The 12,112-nt window shown below is 33.5% G+C and overlaps 1 long non-coding RNA gene across 1 annotated transcript; it reads left to right on the forward strand.

Moving 5' to 3' along the window:
* The first annotated feature begins 489 nt into the window (after window positions 1-489).
* LOC140693050 (uncharacterized) lies at window positions 490-1,658 on the forward strand. Its single transcript, XR_012068700.1, has 2 exons — window positions 490-714; window positions 1,572-1,658. It is a non-coding gene; the product is annotated as an uncharacterized lncRNA (long non-coding RNA).
* Window positions 1,659-12,112: the final 10,454 nt, after the last annotated feature.

A 12,112-nucleotide genomic window follows, 5' to 3' on the forward strand; every position in this document is an offset into this window, starting at 1 on the left:
ACATACCAAATACACTGATATGTATTCTGCTCATGTTTTGAATAAAGAGCTACTTCTTGTAAAGTAAACAGATAAATAACTACTTCCATTTCCAAATCAAATTAAGTTTCACCTTACTAATTATAATGAAATAGGTATACATTTCCTGCAGAGGTTTTACACAAATTTCACTTAAAATTCCATAACTTTAAAATTATTTTATATATTTTGTGCATTATTTATACTCTGTTCATCAATGTTGTATAAATTTGTGTACAAAAGTATGGAGATTTGTTTTATTTCATAGACCCCAGCATTAATTATTTAAAAAGATTTTCTTGGGGTAATAATTGCAGATCACACTATAAAAAAAGGCATCCTATATGTTTCATTTTAACTGGATGAATGAGAAGTAAACACTGGCTGGATGTTACACTTGACTTGCTAGGAGACCAGTCATTATGTGATGTCACATCTACTCAAGTTGAGAACCATTGTGATGGCCTAGTAGTTTATCTGTGCAGGCCTGCCAGAGCAGCATATGAAGCTGCAGTGCTCAAAATCATTCAGATTAGAAAAGTAGCTGTAGAAAAAGTTATTTGAGATGGCAAATATTTCTTCAGAATTTCAAGATAGGTCTCATAATGATGGACCAACTGGTTCAGGAAACTCCGGAAGATCTGTATTGTTTGATCCAACAATCTCTGGGGACTTGTCTTGAGGTCTATGATTGAAGTAAGTGATTTTCAGAATTTGTCTGAAGAATCCTTGTTTAAAAGCCCATGTTACACATATTGTGTCTCTGAGCCAGATGAAGATAATGATTTTCGTTCTCTGACATTTCCAAGAAAAATCTGGAAAATGGTTGGGAGTTATCAATTTAAATCCAACTGGTGGGATGATAATGAAACTTCCATAGTTATTGATGAAGTTGTCTTAAAGAAGGAAGTTTTGGAAAGAAAGTCCCCTTTCAGAGTATTTGAAACTGGAAGTATGAAAAGTTTAGTTAGACAGCTTAACATTTATAAGTTTAGGAAAGTGCAGCAGAATTTTTAAAGATCTGCTTGTCTAGCTGACTTTCTAGCAGAAGAAAAAGAAGTCTCTCTTTTAAGCAAGGTATTCAGTAATTGTAGTTACGACTTGGTAACTTATATATAAAATTTTATTTTGTACATCGATCTATGGTAATGTAAATGTAAATCTAGAGTTTGAAAACTGTATAAAACTACAAATGCTAAAATTCTTTATTTTTTCAAAAAATGAGGACAGAGCCTTAAGTATTCAAGGTTGTGTGAAACTTTCCTAGCAACTAGGAATCTTACGAGAAATCTAAATAAAGGTATTAAAGCCGCTTTTAAAAAGTGGCTTTCACCGTTACTGCAAATGCTAGCTTCTTAAATTTGAATACTTAAATACTATTTAAATGTGCATATTCCAAATAAGGAATTTCAAAACATAGTCAGCAATGTGCATATTTTGATGATATTATCTTAGCATAGTAAACGTGAAATCTGAGGTTTTGTAGGTTAGACTTAATTTAGTCTTGTATTTTGGTTTAAAATATTACTAAAATCTTTCTCTTTTGGTTGTAGCTGCAGTTCTGCCATAATCCAAATCTTAAACGAGGCTGTCCCCAGCTTTTAGTGAGAATAAAAAGAAGAATTGGGATTAAAAATGTCTCTCTGGTATCTTCATTGGCTGAAGATTTCAAAAAGAAGCACGTTAAAGCAGGGGGTAACGTGCATAATGATAATTTTGATTTTGTGGTTGACACTAGAGGAGAAAGTGCATTTTTACTTTCTGCAAATTTAAACATGCCTCTAATAAGGAAGCCCTCTTCTAGCCACATAATAGGTGATACAACTACCTTGATCAGAGGTGATTTTTCTCCTCCATTTTCAATGTCAGTTAGATCACCAGAACAATATTGCAATGGATCAACGTGCTTTTTTAAATCAGTTGAACACTGCCCACAGGCACTCTCAAAGCAGCTACACTGAAGCAAATGGCCGTGTTGTGAACTTCATTACATTTACAATATCTACTTCTCAGTACAGTACCTTGTCTCCCATACTGAGCAATCATGTTTGACTAATGGTGGAGCCTTCTAATTTTCCATATAGATATCACAACGTATCTGCCAATGACGGTCGTTTTTCTCAACTTCAACCAGGGAGCAAACCATGGTTACCAGTGACATTGATAGCTGATACATCAGCTACCTCTCTTTCAAGGCCAGCTCATCAGCCATCTTCATTTTATGAACGTCATCCTAAACACAACTTATATACCAGAGGACTACCATATTATGCAGGATAACAAAGATTAATATTGATGGTGGCAAATGCCGACAACTATATGCAATTTTCTTATTTGAACGATAAACATACATGTTTACCTGTATTTTCGATATTTTTTTAAAAATAAAGAGTTAAATGGGAGTCTATGATATCATTTAAAGAAAAAGAGATATTTGATTGATATGATCACTTGATGGAACAATATGGGAGTAAATTTAAATAATTTCTTGTAAGCAGGAAGAGAAAATGGAAGAATTTGGAAAAAGACTAAAACATGGAGAGAGGGAAAGTTATTAGTGGTTTCTGGTTCATCCTGGAAAGTATGAAAAGTGTTAAGTTCGGATAGGTTGGAACAGAAGATAATGCAGGAACCGGCCCAGGGAACATGGTCTCTATTATGTCATCCCTGGAATCATGAATGTCACATGATATAGTCTCAGATGGTACATTTAGCATGTGGAAGAAATTAAGAAGTAATTTTATCTATGGTCTTCTTTGTGCTGTTCTCAAAGCATTCCAATTGGTGCTTTCATTTCCTGCCCTAAATATTCTATGCTATAATTTCTAGTCAATACCTTATGTTGTTTTTATTTCCAACCAAGGACAAACTTACATCCTCAGGGTGGCTCTTAATGCCTTTCCAACTCTATGCACACAAACTGAACTTAGTTAAGTCATTCGTTTATAAATCTGGCATCTGACTACCTTGGCATATGTTTGTTTCACTGTATCTGGAGATACATCCAGGAAAATGCTTGTCATATATGTAAGCTCCAACCTCGCAAATTTTGCTCCAGCTAATCCTTGAACTTATGTTCTCCTATTACCTAATTAGACTTTCCCAGTCTCAGCACAGAAACCACCTCCTCCAGATGTTTTCTGTCTATCCCCCTTTCCTTGTCTAACTTGGATACCAACACAGTAAGCACAGCACATGCCACAGGATGCATTTTAGTATTTAGTGAATGAAAAATACATGTTGACTTTAAGCATAATCTACTTTCCTGAGACAGCAAATCTCTCATGGTTTTCAAACTATTTCATTATTGTCTTTACTCTTCACCACAAACTAGCTCTTTTCATAGCCCAAGGACTAGTCACTCAAGACAGTAATTCGAGGTAGGTAAAGGAGACAAAGTATTATTTTCTTCTTAATTCATGCCTCCAGTGGCCTAAAGCATTCAATTCTCATTTGCTGGATTATTTCCTGTCTCTTCATCACCTGCCCACCCATAAGTAGCTGATTCTCTTCCCCATACCAAAAAATATACTGCCTTCTAATTAATTTACTTCTTAGAATCAGAGCTTTATCCAGAAGAGACAGTGTCATTGCAAACATTTAATGCAGGATTATACATCCCACATAAATTGTGCCCCTTCTAATCTTCACACAGGCAGTATCTAAGAGGTAATAGTCCCTTGGTTGGAGTGGTTGTGTTCAGTAACCAAATTGTAACCTAAAATGTGTGGACTAAAAAGAGGTGAGGGTGGTAGTATTAAAAATTTGTCCAACTGCAAGAATACCAAATTTATACAGATATTAAGAAATATAAAATTTTCATAGAAGACTTTGACTATTTCCCATTAATTTAAAATAAATGGTGAACATTTTCAGAATGTGAATTGCCCTGAAATGCTGGAAAATTGTAGGCAAGGTCAGGGAGCCTAAGGCTTCTGCTCACAACCATGGAGCCAGTGTCAGCTGATAAGACTGGAATGGCAACACTGAATACTGAAAAAGTGTCACCAATTGTGAAGAAAGCCTTTGATAATCTGGAGAATGGGCAAATGGGTCAGGTTAAGCTCTAGCAACATCCCACCAATATGATTTTACCAAGAGAAGAAAGGAGCCCACTTGCAGCAGGAGATCAGTGTCTGGACAGCAGTGGTTGTTCCTAAAACAGAAACATCAAGCTTTTATGTTTGTCAGCTCAACTATGATGGTGACTATTTTTTGCTTACATTAGCAGTCTGGGTTTCAGTTGGGCTGGTTCACAGCTAGTTTCGAGCTCTCTTATCACACAGTGGGTCTTACTGTGATCATCATAACAAGGTTCTATACTGATAAGTCAAAAGCTACACATTACTTTAAAAATTAGAATTCCTAAAGAAGAATATTGTTTGTTTGTCCATCTGTAGTTCTCTACCTGGGAAAACCTAGAGTATTGGCAAATGTACAAAAGTTGTCTGGTGTGTGAAAACTATTCTCTGAGCTCTGACCACTGAATTCTTCCCACTAAATACTACAAATCTGTCTATCACTGTGTGTGTGTGTGTGTGAAGTTGGACTGTTAAGCAGTAACTAAGTTTATCTTAGTTGAGTCATCAGTGAATTATTCCTCTGCTTCTGGCAGAATCTCTGTGAATTAAGAGTTTCATTTTGCCACCAGATTTTCTTCCAATCAGGGAGAGGTAGATTATATTTCTCCCAGTATACTAATTGTTACCTGTTCATTGAATCCCAAGCTAATGCTAGGGCCAAGCCACTGAAACCTTGAATTGGACAGAGGCATATATATTCACCAGTCCCCAGAGCCCAGCACAGGACTGTGTGTCCTTCTTAATTTAAGTTTGTGTCTACTTTGTTTTCTTTTAATTCTCATTGTTGACACAACTTATTTTTTCTTTGAACACCCCTTGACTGATTTATATGGACTGAACCACTGATTTATTTCTTTTAAGCTACAAATTACAATAACATTTCTTTCCTTGGACTACCTGGATTAAAGTGAGCATAGTCATCATTTTGAAAGCAGTCCTCAGTCCTAAAAATGCAGAACCTTTACAGCTCTTTGTCCAGCACTTGAGCCAGAATGTTTGTTGTTGATCTCAGGGATTATCCTCACATTCCCTTATGCAACCATGAGAAAACAGCACATTGTTATCCAAAATCAAGTCTTTGTCAGTATTGCTTTCCCTTTGCAAAACAGTTAAGAATTGTAGGAGTTCTGAGATTTAAACATGCTTAGATTTTTAGCAACCTAGCATTTTCATATTTTACAGATGCTCTCGTGGAGATGAGACTTTTGGTCTGAGACAGTGAACTTTATCACTCACAGCAAAAGCAGCCAGGGTTAATATTTGTATCCATTCCCTAATCTCAGATGAATACACAAAGTGAAATTTTGTTGCCTACAGAAGCAGTGGGCTGTTAACATGAAGAAAGATTTAGGCATTTTAAAACACTATTTTTATTAGTATCTTTATGTATAATTTATTAGAATCACTTATTTATTAGTATCTTTAACTAGGATAATATATCATGACTAAAGATTACTTGCTGCAAAAAGAATCATGAGAAATGACATGGGAAAAAGTGACCATTGACTTTCCATTTTTTCTTCCACTTTTATTGAGATATAATAGGCATAAAACATTGTGTAAGTTTAGGTGAACAGGATAGTGATTTGATTTACAAGTGTCATGAGATAAATATCATAGCAATTTTAGGGAGAATTCTTTATCTCATTTAGATGCAATTTTAAGGAAATACAATTTGTCTTTTGGTTGTGATGAGAAAAATTATGGTCTACTCTCTTAACAACAATGATATTGAACATAAAGCAGTATTAACTGTAATTTTCATGTTACTATGGGGTATCCCTAGAACACGATTCTTTTACAGCTGGATATTTATAGCTTTTGAGTTCATTAATCAAATCCTACTTCCCCAACCCCTGCCTCTGTTCACTACAAATCTAATTTTTTTCTATGTGTATGTTTGTTTGTTATTGAAGTGTACATTAATCTATAACACTGTGTTAGTTTCTCTTTCACAACATACTGTTTGCTGTATTTAATATATTTCATACAGATCACCAAATATATCTAGTTGTGATATGTTGCTATTTAAAGATATTTAATAGTTTTTGGCTATTCCCCATACAGTTCATTTCTTGTCCCTGACTCATTTAATTTGCAACTGGAAAATTTTCTCTCTTAATTTTTTCAACTTTTCTTTTTCTCACCCCATTTCCCTCCTTCTTGTGAACAACCTGTTTCTTTCTATATGTATAACTCCATATCTGTGTTTTTATGTTCATTTGTTTAAAATTCAAATATGAATAAAATCATTCAGCATTGTCATTCACTTCCTGACTTATTTGACTTAGCATATTACCCTCTTGATCAACCCATTTGTTGCAAAAGGAAAGAACTTATTCTTTTTAGAGCTGAGTAAAAACCCATTTTATTTTTATGTGTGTGTATATATATATATAGCTCATATATATATATAAAGTGCGTGTGTATAAATATACATATAGATAAATCTGTACTTAAGATGGGTAGATATAAAAATTATATAAACACAATTTCTTTATCCATCATGTATTGATGAGCAATTAATTTGCTCCTATATCCTGTCTATTGTGGATAATGCTGCAGTGAATATAGGGTTGAATTTATCTTTTCTAATTAGTGTTTTTATTTTCATGGAATAAGTATCCTGATATGTATATGTTGGATTATATTTCATTTTTAATTTTTAGATAAAGCTCCATGTTGTTTTCCACAGTGGAAGCACATATTTACATTCACTCCAGCAGTGCATCAGGGTTGTTTTTCTAACATCCTAACCAACAATTATGTTTGTTATCTTTTTCATAGTAGTCATTATGACAGGAGTGACATAAAATCTCATTGCGTTTTGGACTTGCATTTTTCTGAAGCTTAGTGATGTTGATCGGTTTCACGTGCCTGGTGGTTACCTTTCCCAACTGTATATTCATTTTTTGAAATGGGCTTAATGACAATAACTGTCTCATTTCATTTTAAGGCATTCTGTTCTGTGCCATTATTCTGTTTTTTCTGTGCCACTACCATATTATTTTTAATACTGTAGCTTTGTATTAAAGTTTAAAATCAGGGACATAGATGCATCCTCTTTGTTCTTTGTTAAAGTTGTTTGTGTTTTTAGTTTGTTTGTTTTCTTTCCTTTCCTTTTTCTTAGTGATTTCATCTCTTTTCGGTTTACATGTAAATTTTAGAATTATTTATTTTAAGTGTCTGAAAATGCCCATGGTATTTTGATAGGCACTGAATTTAATTTGCGTATTTTGTTGGCTAGTACTATCATTTAAACAACATTTTTTCCTCATCAATGAACACATTATATCCTTTCATCTGTTTGCATTAACTTCAATTTCTGTTATAAATATTTTATAGTTTTCTGAGTACAGGTTTTTTACCTCCTTGGTTGGATACATTTCTTGATTTATTTTTTTTGTAATGCAACTGTAAATGTGACAGTTCCCTCACTTTCTCCATCTGTTAGCTTGCTGTTAGTGTGTAGAAATGCAAGATTTCAGTATGTTAGTTTTACAATCAGAAATTTTACCAAATACATTGATAAGCCCTAGTAGTTTTGTGGCACCATTTTTAGGATTTCTGTTTACAGTATGCCATTTTCAAACAGATACTTTTACTCCTTTTCTTAATTAGCTAAATTTTATTTACCTTTATTTTGGATAGCTATGGCTAGAATTTCCATACTATACTGAATAAAAGTGGTAAGAGTGATCATTCTTCTCTTCTTCCTGCTCTTACTGGAGATGCTTCCAGCTTTTAATCAGTGAGTGTCATGTTAGATGAGTTCTTGTCATATAAGTCCTTAACTGTGTTGAGGTATGTTTCCTCATGCCCACTTTGAAGAGAAATATAATCTTAAATAGATACTGAATTTGTCAAAACATTTTATGACTCTATTGAGGTGACCATATAATTTTTATTCTTCAGGTTGTTTGTGTGGTGTATTATACTGATTAATTTGTGGGTATTGAATCACTTTTTCATCCCTGGAATAAAATGGACTTAATCACAATGTATAATCCTCTTAATATATTGTTATATTTGCTAACAATTTAGTGGTGATTTTTGCATCTATGCTTATCAGTAGTATGTAACCTGTAATTTTTTGAGGTATTTGTTCCAGCTGTAGTAGCAATGTGATACAGAAATGTGGGGTAGAAAGCCTCCTTTCCTCTCGAAATTTTTGGAATTCTCTGAGAAGTATAGTTGATAGCTCTTCTTTAAATGTTTGGCAGAAATCACCTGTGAAGATGTTAGGCCTGGAATTTTGTTTCTTGGGAGATTATTTTAAATATTTATTCGATTTCATTAGTGATAATCTGTTCATATTTTATTTATCATTCTATTCTGGAGATTAAGTCTTTCTAAGAAATTGTCCATTTCTTCAAGGGTTTCCATTTTATTCGCATATAATTTGTTGTATCAAATTACGATGCTTTGTATTTCTTTGATATAAGCTGTAATTTCTCATTTATTTCTGAGCTTACTAATCTGTAACTCTTTTTTTGCTCATGTGTCTGGTTAAAGTTTACAAACATTATTTATCTTTCAAAAGCCATTATTTAGATTGATTAAATGTTTATATTTTTAATCCTTATTTTATTTAATTATATTCTGTACTTTCAGCTGTCTTTCCTTCTACTGACAAGTTTCTTTATTATTATGTGACATCTTTTGGTTGTAAGAATATGTTATAAGAGAGAAATGGTTCTTATTTGTATAAGTGGGATTATTTGCTATAAGCATCCCTATTAATACTGCTTTTGTTACACCCCATGGATTTTGTTTTTGTTGTCATTTTTCTTTATATATTTTTTCTTAGATTTATACAGCAATCCAGTTGTTGTTAATATTGTATAAATTATCCTCCACACTTTAGTATTTTTCTCAGGTTTTTTCTTTAAGTAAATTTCTATTCTCACAGAATACATAAGTTTTTTCACCAAACAAGGAGAAAAATAATAAAATTTATACATACAACTGAAAGACACAAATTTTCTAAAATTATTTTCAAAAATGAACAAAGCTGTGTGTAATACCCTACCTGAGTTTAGAACATACTACAAAGCTACAGTAATCAATACATCAAAATATGGCAATTAAAGAAACACATAGATCAATTGAACAAAATAAAGTGTCAGAAAATAAACCCACAAACATATGGTGAATTAGTGTACAAAGAACGAGGCAAGAGTATACAATAAAAAAAAGGCAGTCTCTTCAACAAGTAGTTCAGAGATAACAGGACAGTACATGTAATTGGAAGATGTAAGAGCACTTCCTTTCATAGTAGAAAAAATGAGATAGAAATGGATTAATTTCCTAAATGTAAAGCCTGAAACTGTACAATTTTTGACCAAGAACATGAGCAGAACTGACTTTGAGATAAATCATAGCAATCTTTATTTTTGATCTGTCTCCAAATTAAACAAAAAAAGCTAATAGTTACAATTTTTATTTACTGAGGAAAAAATAGATGTACTATGTGATACAAGGATTCTATTTCTTGTATTAGTGTGAAGTGCAAAATCTTTTGCAGAGCAAAGGGAACCTTCAACAAGACATATGATAACTGACAGAATAGAGGGAAGAATTTCACACAATGGGACCAACAAGATGTTAATATCAATAATACATATATAGCATATTAGATTCAATATTTAAAAATAAAGACCCCAAATTAAAAACAGTTAAACAATTTTATGGAAACTTTTCAAAAACACACATGTGGATGATTTTCATGCTCATAAAAAGAAAGACAACTTTGCTATTCATTAGGAAAACATAAATCCAAACCAGAATGAAACATAATTTTACAGCAACCAAAATGGCAATTAACAAAATGTCTACAAATGACAAACATTAATAAGAATGTCGATAAGATGGAACTCAGGTACACTGATGGTGAAAACGTAAATAGATGCATCCACTATTATAAAACTGTGGACAGTGCTCAGAAAACTGGAAATAGAAGCATTATCTGTTGCAGCAACTCCTGTTTTCAGTATAAATCTGAGAAAAAATGAAAAGATTATCTTAAAAGATATATTACCCCAAATGTTCTTAACATCATCATTTATAGTAGCCAAGGGTAGAAGCACAACTCAACTGCCCATCAACAGATGATTGACTGAAGTAGATGTGAGATATTGATAACATAATAAATACTTCATCATTGTACATTAAAAAGTAAAATTCTGCCATTTGGAACAATGTGACTGGACCCAGAGGGTGTTGCATATAGAAAAATAAGTCATACAGGGAAAAACACTCTATGTTGTCACCTAAATGAGGAAAACAAAAGTATAAGAGAAATAATCATTAAAAAACAGAAAAAGAATGACATATATATGTGTAGTGTACCAAGTAGTGGTTTCCTGTGGGGAAAGGGAAGAAGGATGGAGAACACAGAAATGTGCAAGGTACAAAAAGAAATTAGAGAACTGAAAGGGCTATATTTACAGCATGGAGAATTATTTTAATAATTTAATTGATTTTAAAGAGATTATAGGGATATATTTTAGTAAAATGTGCATCTAGGTGGGAAAAACATTGAAAAAAATAACCCAGGAAAATCAAAATATTTTGTAGTACTATGACATTAAGGGAGGTGTTTTGTTCATTTTCTTTATTGTTCTTATATGTCCTAATTAGAATTTAAGCTTTTAATTGAAAAGGTATACACTTTTAAAAGTGACATAAGTTTAAAATATTTTTGTCTCTCCCCTTATATCTACAGTCATTAAAACGTTCATATCTGAACAAAAATAACTACAACACAAAACAATACTCCAGAACGCATGTGAACAGGTGAAGTTTGGTGGACTAAAACACACAAAGGAGGCTGAACTGAGGAAAGAGCAGATTTGGTGTCTGCAACCAAGGCCACCTGAATAGGATATCTGAGTCCACAAGTTCAGAGAACGCAGTAGAAACAGAGTTTCAGTGGTTCACAGCTTCAGCCTCCAACTGTACCAGTACTCATGATCACAGGTAACTAGGAGGGAGCCACAATGGAGACAGAATTTCCATCCTTCAGACACTCAGACATTTATGAAACTGTCCCTACTCCCCATTCATAGTGGTGGAGACAATTTACCTTGCAACACTGGACATGGCAAAGGCACTTGTATGATTCCAAATACCCATCTGTCTTTACAAATTTCCTCAATGTGTACACTGATTCTCAAGGGATATCAGATAAAAGGAAGGGTTCTCCATCCCAGTGACAACAGCGGCATTAATTACCGGAAATTTCTAAGAAGTGACAATGAAAGCACATCTTTTATCCAGACAGTAGCGACTGGAAAGTGCTATTTTGAAATATTATCAGAGGTAGCTCAGGTAAGTAAAATGAAAAATTGTGCAATATTGCAAGCTACGAGAAAACGTAAGCAAGGACTCCAACTCCCAATCTGTTATTAAGTGTCATCAGAGCAATAATTTATCAAGATCATGACCAATCACAGTAACATTATAGGGCACGCTAACTCACAGATAGACACACACAGACACCGAGACAGACACAGACACACATGCACACACACACGCACCTGCACACACACACACACACAATGTCAACCCTGCAGCAAACAAACTTCAAGCCATGATATATTGCTATATAACTAATAGAGAATCCAAATAGGTGTCATACAGAAACTCAATACAAAATACATAACTAAGAAAGCAGTTTAGTGAGCTCAGGAATAAATGAAATGATAATAAGGAATACATTACCTAAGAGACTGAAACTATAAAATAACCAAACATTACTGGAGGACCAGGAGAATTTAATAAATGAGATGAAGAATGCAACAGAAAGCATTGGAAGTAGACTGTCTTTGTGGAAGAGAGATTAGCAAACTCACCAATACAAAACTAGAAATGATAGGAGAGGGCAGAGATTCAAGATATTAAAAAGTGAGGAAATTCTACAGTAGACATCAGACTTCCTCAGGAAGTGCACATTAGAGTGTAACCCTGGAGAGAGAAGACAGAAGGCAGCTGATGGTTTATTTAAAGAA

This window comes from Vicugna pacos, unplaced genomic scaffold, assembly GCF_048564905.1.
Source record: "Vicugna pacos unplaced genomic scaffold, VicPac4 scaffold_19, whole genome shotgun sequence".
In the NCBI taxonomy this organism is placed as follows: domain Eukaryota; kingdom Metazoa; phylum Chordata; class Mammalia; order Artiodactyla; family Camelidae; genus Vicugna; species Vicugna pacos.